Source organism: Cheilinus undulatus, linkage group 21, assembly GCF_018320785.1.
Source record: "Cheilinus undulatus linkage group 21, ASM1832078v1, whole genome shotgun sequence".
NCBI classification, from domain to species: Eukaryota; Metazoa; Chordata; class Actinopteri; order Labriformes; family Labridae; genus Cheilinus; species Cheilinus undulatus.
Window position 1 is genome coordinate 4,590,843 of NC_054885.1, and position 24,906 is coordinate 4,615,748.

At 42.8% G+C, this 24,906-nt stretch overlaps 1 long non-coding RNA gene across 2 annotated transcripts in view; it reads left to right on the forward strand.

The window, feature by feature from the left end:
• Positions 1–24,906, forward strand: part of LOC121503795 — an 82,799-nt gene that overhangs the window by 45,874 nt on the left and 12,019 nt on the right. Inside the window, exons 2-3 of one of the 2 annotated variants that reach the window (XR_005991396.1) lie at positions 23,147–23,447; positions 23,539–23,626. This is a non-coding gene — a long non-coding RNA (uncharacterized LOC121503795). Of the gene's footprint in view, positions 1–23,146; positions 23,448–23,538; positions 23,627–24,906 lie in introns of those variants that run through there. The other variant, XR_005991395.1, reaches the window with a different exon arrangement.

The window sequence follows — 24,906 nt, forward strand, 5'->3', positions numbered from 1 at the left end:
ATCCATCTTGCAAAGCTCCTGTCTGAACAGAAAGTGACAGGTCCAATCAGCATTGAGGGGCACAGCAGAGTCGTGGCGTATGCAAGCAATGAGAAGAGGCTGGTGCAATTATGGCAGAAGACAATAGCGTGGATGCTGCTAAAGCGTCAGTTTTATCAGAACTTGACATTTATTCATTAAAAGAAAAACAAAGAACAGCAGTGAGTGGTTTTCTTTTCAAAGACAACAAAAGTCGTGTACTGACAGGTCTACAGTCGCCATGGTTCACGTTATGATGCTATCTATGGAGTTTACTCCTCGTAGCGGCGACATCACATGTTTTGTTGTTCTGATTGGCCCGTAAAGATGTGACAGAACGTTCATCCAGTCACCCTCCAAGTTTTTTTTTTCAAAGGCTCTGCTCTTTCCCAAAAAGATCTGGAAGGTTTACCAGATCCATCTTGTGTGTCAGGTTAGAAAACAACTGGACCTTGTTGAAACACGCCCACAAGGAAACGTATTTGGATGAGACGATACACCTGCTTTATTATCCTAATCAAAGTAAGCTCTCTGCAAAGCACTCTTCCGTGCTCATATTAAACAAGATAACACAGGAGATTTGTCACATGCTGCTGTTAGAATTACTCTCTGAAAGTTTGCGGTTTAATTGCTGTTTTGTCAGCTGTAGTCGCTGCTGCTGTGTCTGTCTGCATGGGGCAGCGATTCTTTGGTAAAGTTCCACCAAAGTGCATGCAGTAAAACTTTGTTAGAAATGTCAAAAGGCAAAACTTTAATGCTCCCTTTATTATGTTGTTGGCCTATCACTACACGTATGCACTGGTACGCAAAGACACTGAGCCATTATGCATTTGGGGGAAAAACACCCCTCTATGCAAATTGGCCTTATTGCATTAAGTCAGTGTTTCCCAACCATTTTTCCTTGGAGCCCCCCAATATGTGCCAAAAAAAATGTCGAGCCCCCCCCATGCCTGAACTGGCCTGGCTGCAGTCCAGACCTTTCACCTTTGGAGCATCCTAAAGTAAATATCCAAGAAAGAAGAGCCAGGAGTGTTCTGTCCTACATTAGATAAGAATGGGACAACATTTCTCTCCTGCTCCTCACTTCCTAGATGTTTACAGGCTGTAGTTAAAAAAAGAGGAGGAGCTACACAATGGTGCGCCAACTTTTTGGGAACTGGGGGTGCAAAACTTTATGCTTATTTGAAAGAAGAATCCGCCCAGTCATTACAGCTGTGTTATCTCTAATCAGCTCTGCCTTTGCACAACTACTGAGTTCAATGGAAACAGTTCTTCCCATGTTGCAACATCTGCAGAGCATGTCGGGTTTATCTGATGGTTTATCTGTCCAGGCAGAGTACGTTTCATCGTTTAGAGTCTGGAGAAGAATCTGTCAGCATCTGTGTATTAGAGAGAGTTTGTGGATTTGGATGACTCCCCTGTGAATAGGTCTTTAGCTTCAGATGAATGCTTTGAAGTAATGGTGTCTTTGTAGAGCAAAGAGCCATAATGACACCCTGCATATTTGTCTACACATACCAGACGTAGCTGGCCTCTGAAAACGGTGTTTGATAAATGCTGTAAATGACATCAACACTTTGCTCTGAGGCGTTTGTTTAAAGACGAGCCCTTTGTGAGGAGAGACCGCCGTGTTTGGGCAAAGAGGCGGCGGGTATACCCGTATCTTTGAGGAAACAAAAGCTTCTTCTCAAGTTCGCAGGTACAACACATGGTACACAGAGAATGTGGGGCAAGTATCTTGTTTCACACCAGCCTTGTTTCCCTCCCGAGTCGCTCAGAAGATAAAAGAGGAAACAACAGAAAGACAGAGAGAGAGAGAGAGAGAGTGGGAAACACAGAGCGACTTCAAAGCTGCACAAGAATTTCTTTAAACATGGTTCTCAAAAGACCACATCAAACAGGAGGGGAGGCGAGTACAGCGGGGGGATGCTGGGCCGAGTATCATAACGCAGCACAAAGTTGCAAAGATGCACCGAGGCTACGCCGCCCGAACATGAGTGCAGAGAAGAAAAAGATGCTGTCAGCTCCGATAAAGACTTTGGAGAGCGTGTGCGTTTCTTCTCCTCTTCAGCACCCAGAGAGCACTTCAGCTCCGCGGCTGCCAAGGAGACAATCAGAGGGTGGCCCCGCAGCCCACACAGACGCTCACGCACACTCACCCTGCCCGCATCAGGGCGCACACATCACGGCAGTGCACGCACAAACACATCAAACCACACACTCCTTGATGGCGTGGAATCCAGAGTGGATATTGATTGTTTTAAACAGAGCATTTACGACGCAAATGCTATTCCTAGGGCTGCGAGTACTCCCACACATGTTTCCCCCATGACACGCACAAACACAGGAGCGCCAACAAACAGCGGTATATTAAAACAGACACTGCTGTTAAACCCTCTGGTATCAACAGCAGGAAACACCAAACAATCACCTCTGACTCCATGAAAAAAATAACCATGACCTTCCTTCTGTTTTAACAGAGCTGTCTGTGGATTTCAGACTCGCTAACAATGGCAGAGGTGGAAAAAGAGAGGCTAAGTTAATGGAATCCGTGCAAATGTTCCAGTCTGAGCTTTGTGTACCGTCTGACCCCGTGGCTCCTGCTCTTCCTTTCTTTTCATGGACTTCTTCCTACTTTTCTCTCATTCTGGTGATCTGGCAGACAACCATTGTGGCCTGTATCCTTCCTGTCAGCCTGTCTCTCTTGTTGAGTCTCAACCTGCTTAACAATTTTTAGCGGTCTGTCTTCAGTTCTGGCCGCCTGTATGTCTCGCTCTGTTTTAATACTGTCCCATAAAGTCCAGTTCAGACCAAAGATTCAGGATGCAACGAGACTGTTTTAGAAAGTCTCAGGGCCGAATCAGGATGCTTGATTGTGTGTCCTGCAAGTTAAATCCAATCAATCATGGTCAGTTTAATTTGGTCCAGCCAATCAGTGCTAGGAGTCTCACAGTTGGTGAAATGGGAATCACCAGAGTGAAGTGAATATGTCTCAAGCGATTGTAGTATAAAGACACCTGTGTCTGGAAGGTTCAGCCACTGGTTCATCAGTATTCCTGGGTACCATTACACCATGAAGACAAAATAACACCCCAAGCAACTCAGAGAAAAGGTTATGGAAAAGTATAAGTCAGGGGATGGATACAAAAACATTTCCAAGGCTCTGAACATCCCCCAGAGTTCAGATAAATCCATCCAATCCGAGACTAGGCAGAGAGGCCACCAAGAAACCTATGACTACTCTGAAGGAGTTCCAAGCTTCAGCAGCTGAGATGGGAGAGACTGCAGACAACAACTGTTGGCCGGGTTCTTCACCAGTCAGAGCTTTATGGGAGAGTGGCAAAGAGAAAGACACTGTTGAAGAAAACTCAGATTCAATCTGGACTAGAGTTCACCAGAAGGCATGTGGGAGACTTTATGGTCAAGAGGAGGGAAGCTCTTTGGTCTGATGAGACCAGAATGGAACTTTTTGGCCATTAGACAAGATGCCAAACAATGTACATCGCCACAAACTCACCACCCCCACTGTGAGGCATGGTGGTGGCAGCATCATGTTGTGGGAACGATTCTCAGCAGGAAGGCTTGTAAAGGTCAGCCTGCAAGAGAACTACAGCTTGGGAGATTTATTTTCCAGCAAGACTTTGAGCCAAAGCATACAGAGAAAGCCGCACAGAAATGGTTGAAAGACAACAAGGTGAATGTTCTGGAGTGGCCGAGTCAAAACCCAGACCTCAGTCCAATAGAGAATTTATGGCTGAACACTGGATCGTGGATTGTGCCCACTTTTACAGCATCTTCAAACAGTGGCAGTGCTACTGCAGCTGGAAAAGGACACACACACTTAAGGCATTCATTGCAAACATGAATACACTACCCTGCAGATTTTTACCTCCGCCAAGGAGGTTATGTGATCGGGTTTGTTTGTTCGTTTGTTTGTTAGCAACATAACTCAAGAAGTTGTGGACGGATTTTGATTATATTCTCAGGAAATGTCAGAAATGGCTTAAGGAAGAACTGATTAGATTTTGGGAGTGATCCGGATCACCATCTACATTCAGGAATTTTTTAAAGGATTCTGCACTATTGGGAGATAGGGCTAATGGTGGAGGTCTGTGCTGTTACCACTTTACACCAGGAGATGGCGGACATGAATAACTTCAATCCCAGTAGCATTTTGGGTGTTTTACTATTCAAAGTTTTGGAGTTTGTAGAGTTTGAAAGATGCATACCCGGTCGAGGAGATGAGTCGGAGCATAATAGAGAGAAAGACAGAATTGTAGCGAGAATACTCACAATGCTGGGAGGAATAGAGGAATATTCACCCCCTGACATGACTTTCAGTCGTCCAGTCAGGTCTGCGCTCTCCTAGTGCTTTTCTAGTCTATAACTGTAATCAAAGGGATACCATGGTCCAAACTCTACTGTTTTTGTTGCCATGTTATCTGGCAATGCAGATTTCCCAGTGGAAATTGAGGCTTTTGCACTTGAGCATTATGTTCCCAGCATCCATGCATGAGAAGGTGGACTACAACAACGATGAAGACTCCTGAGTTGTTTTACAGCTCGCCCCAGGTCACTCAGAGAAGCAACCCAAATGGTAAAAGGAGTTGAGTTTCTGTTGCACTTCTCTGGTCTGGTTTTGAGTTGATCTGCTCAATTTTGGAAGTTAGTTTCATTAAGTGGTGTGCTGTCACCATGCCTTGTGGCAATGCAGCAAATCAGGTCCCTGGAATGATGATCCACACATGAAAGTGTGGACACAGCTTAAAATGTCGGCACATGGCGGCTCACTCCTGCTATGTAAACCAAAGCGTTTGTAGTCATTTTTGTGTGTCTGTTGCTCGGTGGTTGTTACTAAAACATTGCTGTCTGAACATGGAGCTTTTTATGAAACTGAAAACAAATACAGTTTCTGTTTTCAGTGGATTGTTTCCATGTAAATGTGGGAAGTGAATCTGTTCAGTTTCTCAACCTCCCACCCCAATAACATTTAAGGCTCAGGAGATTTTTCCACTTTAAGCCTGAGTTCATTGGACAAGATGAAAACTGCCAAACCACAGCCTCTCTTTGCTCTCCACACAGCCTGCTGATCTGTGATTGGTCAATGCAGCTCGGCCTACAAATGTATGACCAACAGAAACCATACTTCCCACCCAGAAGCCTGACACTAATTCTACATTTTCAACTAGAATGTGTCAGTTCTCCCCCATTAAACATAAGCAGAGGCTGTTTCATTCCTATCATGATTTTAATGACCCATGGTGATCGTTCTCCTCCTTCTGAACCTTTTGTGATTATTTTCTGACATAAAAATACGAAGCTCCTGAAGCAGATAACGTTCAGATTCTGCAGAACATAAAAATCCTTGCATCAAAAAAATGTCACACATAAAAAACACCCACAAAGATACAACACCTCGGTTGTGATGAGCTGGTGGGAGTTGGAAAGACTGACCTGTGGAAAAATAGACGTTAATAATCTGACAGCTGTGTGACCTGTGACGGCAGCGGCGAGCGCTGGAAGCCAATCAAAGACACAATCAGTTCACACTTTATCTTTTATTATGTACTGCTTTTTTTTCTTCTACTTCCACAGAATGAAACAAACACACACACGACCACAGGATGTGATCAGAAGTCGAACATCCTCTCTGCCCCCCCAACATCCGGTGTGAAAACCAACGTACCGCAGCAGCACAGGAAGTCGTGTCTGTGGGGAAGGACATGGTGTGGCTGGGACTCGACACGACTGCACCACAGAGAGTCAAGCTGAATGAAAACATGATGCAGAATTACGATCAATATTAACAAAGTTTAATACGACTTTGTACACACTGTGACAGGCTTTAGATGAAATATCCTCAGGAGAAACTTGAGTGAGGAAACCTGCGTGAGCGAGTCAGCGGTAACATGATTAGGTTTGATTCTGCAGATGATTCGCCTCAGGTCCTTCTCTCCTCTCTGATCTTCTTAATTGATACTCAGATGTGGGTGGATGTCTAAAAAAGCCAGCGAGGAAGATGAAGAGTAAAAGAAGAGAGGGTTTGTGCAGAAGAGGCACCTGCTGGGTCCACATGGCTCTGAATGGCCCCGTTTAAGTGGCTGCACTCACGCATGTACCGGTCTAAAGCGCTGCCCCCGCTGTGAGTAAACACGGTCAGGAGCACATGGCGCCTCTGATCAAGGCTATCGGCAAGATGGTTTGTGTTATCCGGGAGAGGCAGAGCAGAGGTGGTGGGGGGGTGAGGTTTGTTATTTAGAGGGAGCAGGAGCACAGGTGCATGCTGTAAAGGAGGATGGAAAGGGGTGAAACTGGGACAGAACAGATTGAAAGATGACAGCAAACAGAGAGGTCAGAGGGGGAAAAACAAGAGTTCTGTGGTTAAAGAAAAAGAGGTCAAATGGTTATGCCAACACTGGGAAAATTCTCACTTTTCACAATATCTGTACTCAGTTGCCATAGCGTGGTCTGATAATCAGAGGGCACCTTTAAGACGCAAACAACACATGGAATTCCCCCAATTTTTGAGTAAACTTCATGTGAATTTTTGTGCATGTGACTAGTACTACTATTACTCCTTAGGTCTACACATACAAATACTAAAAAATGCCCAAATAATATTAATAATGACAAAAATGGATAATGACAATAATAAAAGTCAGAATTAAAACAACAGTAATGATAACAATACAAGAAAAGTTAAAATAAAAAGCAGAAACATCAAGGTGAAACCATTTACAATCAGACAAGGATTCTCATGTGGAGGTTGCATAAATTTGGGATTTTTTATGCAAAGCTAGAAAAAAAAAATAGAGATATGCTTACTGTGAAAATTTGGTATATTGGCTGTAAATATCGGCCTATATCTGCTGTAAGTATCAGGCTACATTAGCTGTAAATATTGATGCATATAAGCCATAGATATTAGCCGATGTTGGTTGTAAATATCGGCCTATATCTGCTGTATCAGCCTTCATTAGCTATAAATATTGGCCTTTATCTGCTGTGTCAGCCTACATTAGTTGTAAGTATCGGCCTATATCTGCTGTGTCAGCCTACATTAGCTTTAAATGTTGGCCTTTATCTGCTGTAAGTATCAGCCTACATTAGCTGTAAATATTGATGCATATAAGCCATAGATATTAGCCGATGTTAGCTGTAAATATCGGCCTATATCTGCTGTATCAGCCTTCATTAGCTATAAATATTGGCCTTTATCTGCTGTGTCAGCCTACATTAGCTGTAAATGTTGGCCTTTATCTGCTGTGTCAGCCTACATTAGCTGTAAATGTTGGCCTTCATCTGCTGTAAGTATCAGCCTACATTTGCGTAAATATTGATGTGTATCAGCCATAGATATTAGCCTATGTTTGCTGTAAATATCGGCCTATATTTGCTGCACATATTGGCGCATATCAGCTGTGAATTTTGGGGTAAATTTGCTGTAAGTATGGGCCTCTGTCAGGTGTGAATGTCAGCCAACGTTGACTTAAATATTGGCTTATATTAACCTTGAATCTGGGCATATATCAGCTGTTATTATTGTTCTCAATCTGTTATAAATATCAGCCTATAATGGCTGTAAATACTGGCCTGTATTGTCTATAAATATAGACTTTCATTAATTGTACATAATTGCCTATCAGCTGTAAATATTGTCCTATATTGCCTTAAATATTGGCTAATAAAATTGTAAATATCAGCACATATCAAGGGAAATATTTGTCTATACTGGCAATAAATATCAGCTTTCACTGGCTTTAAATGGGGGCCAATATTGCAAGAGAAACCAGCCTGTATCTGCTGTTAATATTGGCCCATTTTGCTATGAATATTGGTTTGTTGGCTGTAAAAGTCTGCCTATGGGCTGCTAATGTCTTGGCTTTATTGGCTGTAAATATGGGCCTATATCAACTGAAAACATGGGCTCATATTGGCTGTAAACATCAGACTTGCCGGTAGCCATTGCCCAATATTGGCTTTAGATAATCAGCCATAAATATGGGCCCAGATCAACAGTTAGTATCAGTCTATGTTCAGCTGCAGAAATTGGCCATGGTTGGCTGTAAATATGAGGCTCTTTTGGCTGTAAATAAAGGCTTGTATTGGGGCCTGTATTGGCTGTAAATATTAGCCTATATTGGCTGTAAACATGGGCCTTTATCAGCTGTAAAAATTAGCCTGTATTTATCGTACACATTGACTCATGTTGGCTGTAAACATCAGTCTTTATTGGCTGTAGCCATTGGCCAGTATTGGCTTTAGACATCAGCCTGTATCGGCTATAAAAATGGGCCCACTGTTTATATCAGCTGCAAACATTGGCCAGCCTGTATTGGCTGTAAATATGGGCCTATAACAACTATAAATATGGGCCTATATTGGCTGTGAATATATGCCTATATTGGCTGTAAACATGAGTCTTTATCAGCTGTAAAAATTAGCCTATATTTACTGTACACATTGACTCATATTGGCTGTAAACATCAACCTTTATTGGCTGTAGCCATTGGCCAGTGTTGGCTTTAGTTATCAGCCTGTATCAGTTATAAATATGAGCCCATATCAACCAGAAATATCAGTCTGTATTAGCTACAAACATTGGCCAGTATTGGCTCTAAATATTGGCCTTAATTGGCTGTAAATACTGGCCTACTACTCAAGCCTACTGGCCTACTGGCTGTGAACATCTGCCTGTATGGACTGGAAATATCAGCCGTATGTGCGAATAATATAAGTTTTAGGCAAGCCCAACGAACCAACGCCACTGAAGTCTTTTTCTTTGTTCATCCTCATTCCTAAAACTTTAATGTTGCAGAGATGCTGACAGAATGAATCAAACATCAGTTTTTGTTTTGAGAGCAGGTGTGGTGTCTGTGAAAAAGGGTGGAGCACATAGAGAGGTTGCGAGCAGGAACGATCACGACTTCAGCAGCAATAAAACTGAATCCTGCACTGTCCTGCAAGAACAGTCATTTTTATCAGCTTCTGCAAACAGACGTGCTTTTGTAGAGCTTTTTCTCCACAAAATCTTCACTTGTTTCATAATTGTATGGTATATGTTTGTGTATTTATACATGTATGTGTGGGTATGAGAAGCAGATAGGGAAACAACCACTATATGTTTGTTCTTTACCCACTTTGCTTAGAGAAACATCTGCTTGTGCATCCACCTGCATGCAATCATCCCTACACATCTGCTCTGATCTGTCAGAAAGCACAAAGAAACCCATCTTCTTATCTAAATACCACACTCCACACCAAAATGATTTCTCCTTTTTAATTCTGAACCGCCATGCACATGCCCGCGTATCCAGGATCAGATGTCGGCAGCGTTTGTGAGTCACAGATTTTAAATGTTCTTGGCAGAGGTTAGAGCCAGAAAACATCAAAAAAGACTTGGACACAAACGCACAGGCAGAGCTGGAACAGTGCTCTGTGTGAGTAACTGCAAAGGTTGAGCTGAAGAGTCAGTTATCGAGTGCCTGTGGTGGGATAAACACGAAGCCAACTGACTCTGTAGACACCGGCCAAGTCTGCACTTTAAGTTTTTGAAACTCGCTCTCTTCTTGGCTGTCACGGGGCGTTGCAGCGTTTCAGACTGATGAAGAGAGATACTCTGGAACAGTCAGTCACACCGCAGCGTTGTCTCAGAACGTCAATGAGATGAAAGTACAACTCTCATTATTAGTCAGAGGCGAAGAGAAAGTTTACAGCTCTCTAAGGCTGCTGATGTTTTACAGATGATCCTCAGATAGAGATGGGAGAATAATGCACACTTTAAATGTTAAATAAAAAAACAACATGTAAACTTTTCCACCTTGAAACTGTAGCTTCAAAGTTGATCTAACAATACAATAATGTTCACGATGGAGAATTTCCATAGAGCACTCCTTCAGCAGCATATAACATTGGCAGTGGGAGATGGTTCTCAAGGTTCACTCACCAGCTTTCAGCTAAAAAGAAACCAGTTAGCTTGTTTCAGTGCAATGGCTGAGGATAGGAGGGAACAAGTATGTCCTTCTGACACTCCAGCCAGCCTTCTTAAGGAGTTTGCAGCTCCCCATGCTTGTTCTGTCTCTTTAGCCAGAGCCAAAATCTTGCCCTTGCTGCCTCTTCTGCCACCTCTGTGCTTGCCTTGCTTAGGGCGTGTCCACTCTGAGCCAAGACAAGGTCTTTGAACAGATCAAGTGTTGAGCCCCACGCAAAGCCCTCCACTGAGGTAGATGCTTGTGCAACAGCCATGTTCTCTGCACTCTGCAACCAGGTCAGTGTATTTCAGCCTTTTCCTTCCATGTGCTACCTCAACCCTTCCTCCCATTGCACTGGGAGCTCAGTCAGCAGTGCTGAGCTCTTTAATGTGGCCCACAGCACCATGTTTGGTCGCACAGTGGTGCTGAAGATCTCGACTGGTAAATTTAACTGCTGTTCACCTCCATCCTCTGCTCTACTCCTGTGTCAGGAGCCTGGGTACTGATCTGCTTTTGATGAACTCTGCGGTTGTTCCTTCCTTGGAGAAACATATCAGCATTTAGAACATTTTCTAAATTGTTCCACAATATCTAGATGCAGTTTTTTGCAGACTGGTGAATCTTTGTCTATCCTTACTTCTGAGTGACTCTCCATCCATCTATCCATCTGCTTCCACTTATCCAAGGTCGGGTCACGATGGCAGCAGGTGAAACAAGTCGAGGATATAGAGGATATGGATATAATCCCTCCAGCGCATTCTGGGTCTGCCCTGGGGTCTCCTTAGGTCTGTAAATTTTAACGTGTTAATGTTTCTGATTAATCTTAGCCTTGGTGAGTTTGACTACAACCTCCTTCCATAGTCCTCCACCGTGGATGTCTACCACTCCATCCATCCATTTTCTTCCGCTTAACCAGGGCTGGTTCACGGTGGCAACAGGCTAAGCAAGCCAACCCAGACATCTCTCTCCCCAGAAACATTTTCCAACTCCTCCTGGGGGATTCCAAGGCATTCCCAGGCCAGATGAGATATATTATCCCTCCAGTGAGTTCTTGGTCTACCCAGAGGTCTCCTTTGAGTTGGACGTGCCTGGAAGACCTTGTAGCGCCACATTATGCAATAACGCCGCATCATGTAATAACCCTAACCATAGGACTTAGTGTGGGCTCCAAGGTATGCCCTGCCCAACTACCTTGCCCTAGCTCTAACCGCTTGGTGACTTATGCCTAAACCTAACCCCCCTTCAGGGATCTAGACTAAACACCTAACCTTAACCCTAGGACTTAAGGTGGGCTCCAGGGTATACTCTACTACCTTGCCCTAACCCTAACCGCTTAGTGGCTTACAAAATGCAGTGTTATTACATAATGAATTGAAAATTTATTACATTATTACATAATGTGGCATTATTACATAATGTGGTGCTACAGACCTCCACAGGGAGGGGACCAGGAGGCATCCTGATCAAATGCCCAAACCACCTGAACCAGCTCCTTCTGATGCAAACGGCTCTGCTTTGAGATCTCTCTGGATTTTCGTGCTCCTCAACTTATCTCTAAGGCTGAGCCCAGACATCTTAAAGAAATATCTTCTCAACAGCTTGAACCCGGGGTCTCATTCTTTCTGTCATTACTTACAGTTCTTGGGGATAGGAGAGGGGTGGAACATAGGTCAACTGGTAAGTTGGCTGTAATATTGCAAGAGAATATTGCAGGAGAAACCAGCCTATATCTGCTGTTAATATTGGTTTATGTTGGCTGTAAAAGTCTGCCTATCAGCTGTTAATGTCAGCCTTTGTTGGCTTTAAATGTGGGCCTGTAGTGGCTGTAAATATGGGCCTATATCAACTGGAAACATGGGCTCAAATTGGCCGTAACATCAGACTTTATTGGCTGTAGCCATTGCCCAATATTGGCTTTAGATATCAGACTGTATTGGCTATAAATATGGGCCCAAATCAACCATTAATATTAGTTTATATTAGCTGCAGACATTGGCCAGTATTAGCTCTAAAAATGAGCCTTTTTTGGCCTTAAATATGAGCCTAAATATGAGCTTTAAATTGAAAGCTTTGCCTTCCGGCTAACCTCTGTCTTCACCACAACGGTGTGGTACCGTACAGTGCCTGAAAAACTGCAGACGCTGCACCAATCTGCCTTTCTGAGCCACCATGTGGGCCCACCACCTGCAGGGATAAGCATGAGGGTCAGGTACGTTGTACTGACAGTGACACCCTGCAGCCTGGGTTGGCTCTGAGAGAGACTCTGCCGCTCTAAAATGCTCCTTTTATACCCAGTCATGCTACTGAGCTGTTGCCAATTTAACCGGATTTGTTTCAAAATTCTCCTCCAGCTGTTTTTCATTAGTACCACTTACTTTTCCAGCCTTTTGTTGCACTGCCCCTACTTCTACTTTTAATTTTACAGAACATCCCAACTTTTTTGAAGTTGCACTTCAAAAAGCACGCTCTGTTCCTCCTATATGCTGCTCTAAGAGCAGTCTAGCTGAGTCTTAATCAAGGTGAGAGAGCTCTAATAATAGATGTGAGACACGTCCCCTGTATGAAACAGTCTTTTTAGCCTGTCATTGAGTGTCGGGGGTCTGCTTGCAAAGAAATAAGAGGGTCTGAAATAGTTTTGAGTGTTCGACACTGATGGAGTGAAGAGTAAAGCATCCACAGCAGCACACACACCATCTCTGAGCATGCAGCTCTGTGTGTGCGTTGTTCAGGGTTGTGGGGCATCGATGTGTGCGTGCATATGCAGCGCGAGGAGAGCGCTGGGGGGAGACCACCTACACTCCCACCTGCTCTGCCTTTTTAGAGGGGCCTCTTCAATCACAAGGCTGGGGTCATTATAGATGCGAGCCTCCAGCCGGCGGGCATTGTTTCAGCTATTTCTGTCCTCGCGCTTCACAGAGAAACAGCGAGCAAAAAGCCCCATTAAAACGCGCTTCAACACATGAGCGGCCATGACAGGAAACATCAGGTCCTGGACTTCAGACGCTCTTTTTTTCTCAGGTGGAAATCTAAAACAGTACAGCTTCTAGAGAGTGCTATCTGAGGTAACATCTGAGCGAAATCCACTCCTCCTACAAATGTGCTGCATCTAGGGTGGTCACTGTACCTGAATGTTGAACTTAGCTCTCATTCTGGTAAACATGAAATAACAAAGATTACTGTTTGGAGACTTTGGCAACAAAACTAGCCTTCAGGGTCCTTTATTTGATCATTTCATGGTTTCAACTATCAAAAATTGCAGGAAAATTTCAACACTGTTCAGGAGTTTGCATGCAATTTGTGATGGATTCATTCCTCTCTTATGCAATAAAAGCTGTCTTTGAACGTTTCAGTACTTTTCCATACTATCGATCACTGTTATGGCAGATTTGATCATTTTAAAACATGATGTGTCTAAAGGACTGTAACATACCATGCTTTGACATCCCGTACCTGCATTATTACACAAAGAAAAAGAGCATAATAAAGTTTATTTTGGAGGTAGCCGTGGTGAATAAAGAGGACACCTCTGACTCTGCCGGTCTGACACGGTGATGAGTAATGACAAAGCAGTGAACTGTTTGACAGGCGCTGTGAAGATGACTAAGTCCAAACTTTCAGAGTGAGATACAGCGAGGGGAGCATGTTTGTTTGTTCTTCACTTCAGGGAAAAAGACTCCTGTGCTACTTAGTTTCCCCTCTGCTCTGTTAGCAGGTTAAAGCAGAAACCAACGACCTACACATGAATATACAATTAAGAAATAATCAAACAATGAAAAGATGGAAAAGACACTTATGCAAGTGACCAGCTAGCATTCAGTGAGCATATTTAGCACAAAACTGTGAACATTATTTGTGTCTGGATGTGAAGGGATGTTATCTGCTCTGCACGTCCTCATAAATGAATGTGGCGCAGGCGCCAGGTTGCGGTATACATGTGGTTGAGGTGGTGTGAAGCTGGAAAAGGCGTGACAGCGACGGTTAAAATCTTTAAAGAGAAACTGACAGTCCAAGAGCACAATTCTCCACATTTTTATGATGGGTTATTGCCACTGCACAAACATGTCTGTCTAACCAGCTGGTGACAGAAATATTCCGTTTAAAAGTGGATGTCACTGTACTAAAAAACATGCAAGTGATTTGTACTGGCGACACAAATTAACGGCAAGCCAAACTCTGTTTAATAAATGCAGTAGAGTCAGGATTCATCTTAGTTTTACCCTTTAATAAGAAGCCGATGTTGATGCATTTATGAAGCAAGAGTGAAACTGAAAATGAAATCTAAAACTAACATATATGTCTTTAACGACAATGAATTCCTGTTTAAATTGCCGTGGACTCACACTTTAAATTAATTATTGCTCTCACAGCATTCTGTCATCTACAACTAATGTATGTTCCACATGCATGCATCATTTTTGAAGTAACATGTTCAACAATTTAATCATGCATTTCCATACAAATGTCATCAAATATCAGAGTATGAAATAACACAATGTAAAAATCCTACCTCCAATTTCCACATGCAGCGACTGCGCCAATATCTGCCGGCGAATCGTACTGCAGAGCACATCACTCCAGCTGTAATCTATCAGAGCATTTCCACAGCCAGCGCTCCAGACTGTCAGTGGTACGTGCCTGGAGCGCCGCTTCATTCGAGATAAGCTGCGCATCTTTCATCGGCAGCCGCTGCCAAACTGTGTAAATACCCGTTGATCAGAAAGCTCCAAAAAAGGAAGTCACAAGCGCAGAGCATCTGTTTTTTTCAAGTTCCATCAACATTACGTCTCATCCTGCAGCAAGAGCAAAGGATGAACGAGAGATCAGTGGGTCACAGAGCTACAATGGCACCACTGACAAAGAAAAGTTAACTTTTGAGGACATTTAGACAAAGAATTTTATTTAAAACCACAGATCCTTTAGGCTAACATTAACCTTTTAACTTCCTAATGTCCTCACCCAATGGTGGACGCAATAATATCATGGACTTATACCCAAAAGGTAAGATAGTCTGATGTTGGCATATTTTTGACCTCTGATCTGATCTTATCTATTGACCTATGATCTCTGCCCACTGATCAAGGCTGCGCGCCACAGCGCAGCACTCTAGGATCACTTCCAGTGAGCGAGGTCACTCGCCTTCGGTCTGACCAAACCCGTGGCGCTTTGGTGTGCGCTGCAGTGGAGAAATTGCGGGTTACAGATGATGCTTTCACAAGCCCAAACACAAGGATGGCAGCAGATGAGACTTTCGTCTGCTCCTCAGTCTGCATGAAGAGAAAATGGCAGCCTCCTAGTGTAACAACTTCCTGTTAATTAACTTACTTCCTGCTTTAATTTAACAACCAGTAGAAGGTGCTAAAACCCTGCTCACAGCACTTCCCTGCCAGCGGGAGGACATCATTTATCTTCTTACAGTAACTCAAATGCTGAATGCTGTCTGGTAAAATGCCTCATCACATGTGCATATTGTACTAATTAACTAATTAATCAACTTTATGTCCTGATGACTTCTCCTGTGTGAAAAAGTAATCGCTCCCTGAACCTAATAACTGGTTGTTCCACCCTTGGCAGCAATAACTGAATTCAAGTGTTTGTGATAACTGCTGATGAGTCTTTCTCATTGCTGTGGAGGAATGTTGGCCCACTCTTCTTCACAGAATTGCTTTAACTTAGCCATATCGGAGGGTTTTTCAACATGACCTGCTCATTTAAGGTCACACCACAGCATCTCAGTTAGATTTAAGTCCTGACTTTGACTTGGCCACTCCAAAACATTTATTTTGTTGGGTTTTTTTTTGAGCCATTCAGAGGTGGACTTGCTGGTATGTTTCGTGTCGTTGTCCTGCTGCATAACCCAAGAGCGCTTGAGCTTGAGGTCACGAACTGATGGCCGGACGTTGGCCTTCAGGATTTTCTGGTAGACAGCAGGATTCATTGTTCCATCAATCACAGCAAGTGGTCCAGGTCCTGAAGCAGCAAAGCAGCCCCAGACCACCACACTGCCACCACCATGTTTGACCTGCATGATGTTCTTTTTATCAAATGCTGTGTTGTTTTTATGCCAGATGTAACGGGATGCACACCTTCTAGAAAGTTCAACTCTTGTCTCATCAATCCACAGGATATTTCTCCAGAAGTCTTGGGGATCATCAGGATGTTTCCTCAAATGTGAGATGAGCCTTTGTGTTCTTTTTTGTCAGTGGTGGTTTTGGCCTTGGAACTCTCCCATGATGCCTTTTGTGTGTTTCTTATGGTTGAGTCATGAACTCTGACCTTAACTGAGGGCAGTGAGGCCTGCAGGTCTTTGGATGTGGTTCTGGGTTCTTTTGTGACCTCCTGGATGAGTCATTGTTGCACTCTTGAGTCATTTTGGCTGGTCGATCACTCCTGGGAAGGTTCACCACTGTTCAAAGTTCTCTCCATTTGTGGATAATGGCTCTGACTGTGGTCCACTGGAGTCCCAAGGCCTTGGAAATGGCTTTATAACCAGACTGATAGATTTCAATCACTTACCATTTGTTCTTGAATTTCTTTGGATCATGGCATGACGTGTTTCTTTCTGAGATTTTGTATTCACTTGGGTTGTCTTTATGAGATATTAAAATTGGTTTGATGATCCGAAACATTTATGCTATTTTAGCATAATTGCTTTTCAGTAGCAAGTATGAAGCCAATATGTTTCAAACTGATTTCATGTAATCATGCAGATTCTCTGCTCAGATCTCACCAGTTAGCAGTCCTGTTTGAAGCTCTTGTAAACAGCTGTGCCATGCAACAATTAAGCTGTTATTTGCGACCATAGCAGACTCTTAATTTGCCCGTAGACCGTCTATTTTTGGAGCAGAGCTTCCTAAATGCACTCCTTAAGGTGAACTACATTAAATGTGGATAATTAGTGAGCCACATTACAGACCACAAACTGCTAATTGTGCTGCCTGTGGTTGTTTCTGCTCTCCTCCACCCAGCAGACGCTGCAGACGCTCCTAACACCAACCTCTGCATGTGTCCTGCACCAGATCATCGTCCGACACGCAAACAGTAATTGTGAGCTGAGGTGAGATGCCAAAACACGTCTTAGAGTAGGCTGAAGAGAAGCACGGGCACGGCGAGGGCTGCTTTGTTTGTTTGTTTGTTTGTTTAGCTGAGGCGCTGCACCAGTTAAAGTGTATTTACATATGTGAGTAAGAGAGTGGAGCTCTGCTAGTGTGAGGAGGGGTGTGGGTATAAATCCGTGGGTGTTTGTGGGGGTGTCGATGATTCTTTCAGGCACGTCTTCACTCCGGGGCGTCTGTGTCCTGGCTTGTTTCAGACGTGCCGGGTCCCTGGTGCTCAGTTACAGGATCACGCAAACGCTCCCTCAGGCTCACCAGGACTTGCCTACGCAGACAAAAAGTGTAAAATCTGCGGTCTTTTGTGTTGACAGAGAAACTTGCATGTGAGTGTTTGCCCCGAGAAAGTGCTGGCTGAAGCTTTTCTGTGAACTCCGCCTCAGCGGAGAAAATCCTGGTGGATTTGATGGGAGCAGAGAGAAGAGCTCGAGTGCTCCATGACTGAGTGTTTCTGTTTGTTTATGTTACTTAACAAGATTTAAAGGTGCGTTTGTGACTTCGGACTTACTCACTGGTCTGTCACAGACTCAAACTCACATTGTTGGCACATCGTCGGCTTTTTGTCAAACAGTGACGTCACCCCGGTCAAGGTCATGACTTCTCATTATTCATCCCCCCTGAAGGGATTCCCTGCTCCGGTGTGCCTTCAGTCTGACGTTCTCATGTCTAGAACGGCAAAGTTTCCGTCGTGTTTGTTTGGACTCTGACTCGGAGGGGAAACCAGGAAGTGGAACAGACACTGAGGATGAGACTCAACACAGACAAGAGAGGAAAAAAAGCTGACACCTCAGAGAGGAAAGGGGAGTTTTGGAGAGCAGACGAGGTCCTCTATGCTCTAAGATTCTCATAAGACAGGAGTTTTTTTTAATTTATATGTATTTGACTCATAGTAACAGCTTCCAGTACTCATTTTACCAGATTAGATAGGAAAAACAACATAAATAAAAGCCCTAGACACCAAATATTGGGTGAATTCTTGTCTTCAGTCAGCAAAAATTGCAGCTAAACTTCTGCACACTTTCGAAATTGCAGAAATATACTGATGACATGCAATTTTTTATGGACACTCCTCTCCAGCTCACCTGTCTTAGGAAATAGAAGTAGTACTTTAAAGTTTTGGTAGTTTTCCACATCATGGATCATGACGCTGTTCACATCTCCTAAAGACTGGGAATACACAGGAATGGAGCTGGAGACCACCTCCTCAAATGAATGTAGGCGAGGTGGAGAATTCAGTACTATTGTTATCAAATAAACCAGACTTTGGGGTCAGGCGTACGTAGATCCAGTCTTGGGTCCATAATGCACCCTAATAAGATATTGAAGATTGTATCATTAAAAAGTGGGAAAAAATATCAGACAGCTTTAGAAGGTATTGATGATGGCATGCTTTTGGTATGAGCAGTATCCATCCATAGCATAAATATACAGTAGTAACAGTGAAGTCATCCACTGGTGTTTAAGAAGTGTTATGAAGCCTAACGATGGTGGTCGCCATCGGAAATACTAACTCAGACTAACTTTGGGTTGACCTAGCACCGGGCAAAGAGGCAGAGCTAAGGCAACTTTTGCAAGTTTATGTGGAACTCTTCTCCGTGATGCAATAAAAACAAAGATCACCACACAACTGATCAGTTCAGTTACAATTTTTTCTCCCCACAATCATGAAAACATGATAACTGACATTAATGATTGTGTTACCACACTTCCTTTACATCACAGTGGATGCTCCGCTCCACTCTCTCTCAAATTTAAGTGAGGAGCAGAGGAAGGCAAGGCACACACTCTGGTTAATAGGGTTCAGTTTTAATTGGGATACCAGTGCTAAATCGATGTTTGTAATATGGTGCCAGTGCTGAATTAGTGCCTCAATAATTTTGAGAAAAATGGTCTTAAAGGGGACATATTTTGCCCCTTTAAGACAAGTTTATATCGGTCTCAGAGGTCCCCTAAACATGCCTGTGAAGTCTGTTGCTGAAAACCCTCCAGTATCGGATTTTTGTATGTCTAAATCTCCTCTGTTTCAGCTCTGCTCAGATCTAGCTGTTTCTCTGTCTGTAGCTTTAAATGTTAATGAGCTGTCTGACTCCGTCCCTCAGAGGAGGATCAGGAGGCAGGGAGGACAAACCGAACCTGGGGGCAGGGCTAACTCCCCACATGACATCATGAGGGGAAAATCTGTGAACAGCTTGTTTCGGCACACATTTTCTGAAAGGTGAAGAAAAAGAGGCAGGAGGGAATGGATTTTCTGGTATTTGAGGGGATTGTGGACAGGCAGGGGGCACATATTTTTGTAAGAAAAGCCTGAAAAACAATTTTTGCATAACATGTCCCCTTCAAAAGATGCCAGTAGAACATGGGATATTAAAAGTAGTGGGCATGCATTTCATTTGGGCCGACAGGGCATGAAATGAGTATCGATGTCTTTGCAGTAATTCAGTGCAGTCGTGTTGGTACTGGTACCATGTCGGTGCCAAATTTCGGTACTCAACCTTGCTGGTTAGTTTGACAGCCAGAAAAGATGACAGAGTTACATCCACTAGTTGATGCTAGTAGTAGCAAAAAGGAGTAAAACAACCTCAGTCATATGGAACAATTAAAGACAATGTAAAATATAGAGAATCTGATGCACAGTTTTGGCTTTAAAAATTAATTTGAAAATAATTGTGACAATTAAATATCGGCCCTAATGGGGATTGACTCACTTTTGGAATCGGCCTCAAGTGGACACACAAAGAACTGCAGTCTTTGGCTCTTCCACATGTTTTTACCACTAGGAAGTTGCTGTTTGAATAAAAGACCAGAAAACAAAGCTAACTTTCAAAAATATCTATGAAAATGAACTCAAATGTGGCTGCTAGAATTACTGAGATACACACTCTCTCTTATGGTCTGGATCAAGACAGCAGCAGTTTCACTTTCAGGAGCAAAAACAGACTTTTACAAACCGAAATTTAGTCCAGAAATGAATCACTGAAAAGACATGTGCATCCTCTGGGCAAATAACCCTGAATCAGACTTTTCAGACGTTTATTGAGAGTATGAACACAGAATACGGTGGCTCTAAAGCGCCAAGTAAGATGAGGGAGACAAACAAGCACCTCTACCAAAGACAGCAGTTTTAAGGAACAACATGCATCATGTTTCTATCTGACAAAAAGGTGAAGCTACTGAAAGTTTAACAAGTCAGCAGGGAACAGAAATGAGACGGCAGTTCCTGAAGTGTGGATTTATTTAGAAATATGTTCTAATGCTCCAGGAGAAGTGGCCTGATGATGAGAGCAGAAATGAAGCAGCTGCTTTTAAACCTCCCAGAGAGGACGCTCAGCACGATGATTTATAAGATTCTAAAACTCCCTGATCATGTGCATGCATAGGAATTTGGTTTTAATAAGAACCAGAGCCAGGTTTGGACCATGTGGAGGATAAAGAGGGAGGAGGAGACCCTGTCGTCGCCACGCTGCTGTAGCTGTGGTCTAGCCAGAACATTACAGAGACAGCGGCGTACGGGAAGGCTCGGCAGACGGCGAGTGTACTATAGATCAGATGTGTGTGTACTACTGTTTTTTATTAATTTATCTCTTCAAAACTGTGTGGATAAAATAAATAGCTATCTAAATCAATCCCCCTTTGAGACACTGAAACACAAACGCAGAAGCTCTGCAGCCAGCTTATTTCTTGCGGCCTTTACCCTCATCCTCTTGGTCATGTTAAATGTCTTCTTGAGCTGCAGGCTGCCTGGATTCACCTCCTAACCCTGAGTGAGGTTAGTTCACGAAGAGCACACTGTGCATTTATTAGCATAATTACACGTTTCTGCACTACACAAACCCTGCACACATGCATCAAACTCCAGAAGATTCCACAGATATTTGAGGTTAACTGCGTGTTTGAATGCAGAACAGCTGAATTACCCCCCCTAACTTCATCTGGACTTTTCTGTTTTTTTTCCCACCAGTCCAGTAAACCTTCTGTAAGAGGTCAGGGTGAGCTGATGTGTGAATACAGCAGCAAACATCCAGGAAAATTCCCTGCAAGCAGCAGACATGAAGGGCTGATGAGGCTTGTGCTGCAACTGGTGCACAAAAGCTGCTTTGTACTCTTTTCTGCAGGCCACAAGACATTAATGATCCTAAATGGGTCGTTCTGAAGAGCTCAGTGACTTCAACCGTGATGCTGTGATGGATGCCACCTTTGCAAAAAGACAGTCTGAGACATTTTATCACTGCAGGATATTCCAACTATTAACTGTAAGTAATATTATTAGAACGTGGAAGCGTTTAGGAACAACAGAAATGGGTTTCCATGGCTGAGCAGCTTCATGCAAGCATCACATCACCAAGCCCCGATATTTAATTTTTATTTACCTGAATAATAACCACTCTTATCAAAGCAACAACAAAACAAAATTTATGTATTTATGCTGAAGTACAGTAAAGCATTTAACAAAATGTAAACCTATTTCTTTAAAACAAAATTACCTATTTACTGGTGATAATAACAATGTGGATGGGCACTGAATTAAATGATTAGGAAAGAAATATCATAAACAGATGTCAGAAAGTTAAGAAGAGAAAACTTAGATGACTCCTCTTTTGAAAAGAACAAAACAATTGTGAGAAGAGTCAAAAAAATGTGGCAAAAATGGGTTAAAAGTAGCCAAAAAAGGGCGAAAGTTGCAAAAAGAAGTAGCAGAAATGTGCAAAAATGGCAAAAACATTACAAAGATGCATGGAAAGTGGAAGACGTTGGTTTAAAATGGCCAAAATAAGCAAAGTGCGACAGAAATGGGCATTTAGTTGAAAAAGCTATGTGTAAGGTGGCCAAAAATGGGCAAGAAATGGCACAAATAAACAAAAAGTGGAAAAAAACATTACAAAGATGCCTGAAAAGTGGGAGAAATTGGTTAAAAGTGGCAAAAAAATGGACATTGAAGGGCACAAATAGGTTGAAAGTGGCAGAAAATGAATATAAAGAGGGTCAAAAAGGAGCTGAAAAGTTGCCCAAATGAGAAAAACAGGGCAAAAATGCATGACATGGCAAAAATTGGCAAATGTTGCAAAAAGATGTTTCAGGCATGTTCAAAAAGCAGCAAAAATGTAACAAAGATGCCAGAAAAGTGGAAGAAATTGTTTAAAAAAGGCAAAAATGGGCAAAAAGGAGAGATAAAGATGCCAAAAATGGGCAAAACATTTCAAAATAAATGGTAAAAAATGGCAAAAATGAGCAAAAAGTGGCAAAAGGGGTGAAAAGTACCAAAAATGGGTGCTACAGGGCACAAATAGGCAAAAATGTGCAAGATATGTGTAACAATAGGTTAAAAAAAATTACATAATGGGGCGAAGGGGCAAAAAATTGCACATATGGGAATGTCCAAGTATTTCCAAGTAGAAGCCAAAAAATGGCAATAATGGATGGAAAAAGTGGTGAAATTGATTAAAGAGTAGCACAATTAAATAATTCCAGCATCGGACCCCAATACTAGCTTGACACTCATTCTAGCTGCCCAGCCAGCTCTGTGGGCCTGCACACAGCCACAATCATGGGACAGACTGCTGACTCGACTCTTGTCCAGAAGACTGATCCTCCACATAAAAAGCTGACTGAAGGGAAGAAGTGTAAGAGAAGGAGCTCAAGCAACAGGGACAAGCTCAGCCTTCAGAGGGTGGTCAAACAAAGCAGATTCAAGAACTTAAAGGAGCTTTATGCAGTGTCATATTGATGCAGAAGCAGCCCGGACCAAGTACTGAGTGAACTGAATTTTAACTTTGAGGCTGGCAGGAAAAATTTGTTTAAATGTGTCATAATACAAATGGTCTTTTTTCATTTCACATGCAGCTAACCCTCCAAATAAAGACAGTTTTGAGGAGTTTTATGCATGAGTGGAAAATTCTAGAGAAAACAGGAGAGAAGGAGAAGGGCAGGACAGACGAGGGTTGAACGCAGCCTTCGGACACAGCTGTACATGTTGACCTCTGGTGCTGACATCAGTGACCCTCACTTCTGACTGACTAACCATTCTTATGATTTCTTTCTCTCTCTCTGCAGAAAAACGCTGCCTGAAGCTCCAATCACCACCTGACTCACAGCTCCATCAGGCAGCTTTCAGGTTCACCGAGCAGGACGCTAAAAGTCCTAAAAGTGCCCCCAGTAGGTAAACCCACTCCTCTTTGTGTTTGGCACCGCTGGCCTGACTGTAGGCCGCCCTGACCCCCACCCTTTTATCCTAAAGAAGTGCGCTAAAGGGTTGTGACAGAGCTGATGCATGCACTGAAGTTTCAAGTCTTCCAGGGCTATTTGAGTCCTTTTTCTGACATGTTCAACTTTCTGTGTCAGCGTGGATTTCATGGTAAGAGTTGAGAGTTTAGTTAAAAGGTTTAAAATTTCAGCTGCATGTAGAAATGTCTCAGAATATAACGTGTGCAGCTTTTCCACTGCAGCTCTGTTGGATTTCAGAGTGTTTCACTTCCTGGGTACACAGCCACGGGCATGGGCGTAGGTTCAGCCGTTCTCCCACCAAGATCAGCCAGATCTTTTTTTTTTTATTTGCTTTGGCTGCATTTTAAATCCAGTATTTGTCCATCATTTCACTAATAAATGTCTGCTGTAAAGCCTGATAGTTGATGGTTCCAGTCCAGTTATCTGTCAGATAAATAAATCCAATTTAAAGGCTAGAAAAATGTTTAAAAAGGCAGGATTCTGCAGCTTTACTAGTCACAATCCTAGGCAGATAATCTCAAATTTGATTAAATGTTATTTATAGTTGCATTTTGTCATGTAAAGTTCAGAGAACACTCAGGATCAGTCACACTGAGCTCTGTTTGTTTGAGATGCAGCAGCTGGTAAACTGTGTGGTTGGTTTGGAGAATGTTAGCTGTGGTAGCACCGCCGACCTTCGATCCTCTCTGCAGGTTAACTTCCACATTCCAGCACTGGATGTTATCACTCAATACTTAAATTACATGCAAATATAACCTGACACAGCCTACTAACAGTTATATCCCTACTATCAAGATCAAGAATGTGCTAAACAGTACTGTTCCTACAAAACCCATCGTTTTAGACTCCCAGAGCCAGTCTGGTTGTTTTCCTCTTTGTATACCCATGTCTTATTGATCCCCTCTTTATGACCTGTCTTGCTTTAACTTTGCCTTGTGAGGCTACCTAGAGTGCTTTGACAGGTGCCTACAAACATTCCTGCCCAGGTTTTTATTGGGCCCCTGACAAACTTAGAGAAGGGGACCTCCCCGATTGGGATTTATTGACAGTATCAATGTAAGTGTGTTGGATCAGTAGTATTGGTGCAAGTCTTGGTGCCACTTGTCATCATTTTGCACACCTTTCCTGGCCATTTTTGCCACTTGTTGCCTATTGTTTCTGCTATTAACCAATTTTTTCCCACTATTAATCCATTCTCACCACTTTTTCTGCCCATTTTGCCATTTTCATCTGCAATTAGCTTTATTATAATTCCCATTTTTTACCACGTTAAATTGATTTTTACCCCTCTCTGCATGTCTAAGCCACTTTGTGCTACTTTTTGCCAATTTTGACCCATTATGAATCTTATTTAACCACTTTTTCAGCTATTTTCTGCCAACTTTCCACCTCTGTCAACCCATTTTTACCGCTTTTGTCTCATGCCACTTTGGAATTCTATTTCCCTGCCTTCTCTGCACATTTTTGCAACTTTACACATATTTTTGCACTTTCAGCCAATTGTTTTTGCCCCTCTTAATCCATTTTTACTATTTTAAACTAGGTATGCCTGAAGTAATTGGTCTGGTATCGGCAGATATCAACATTTC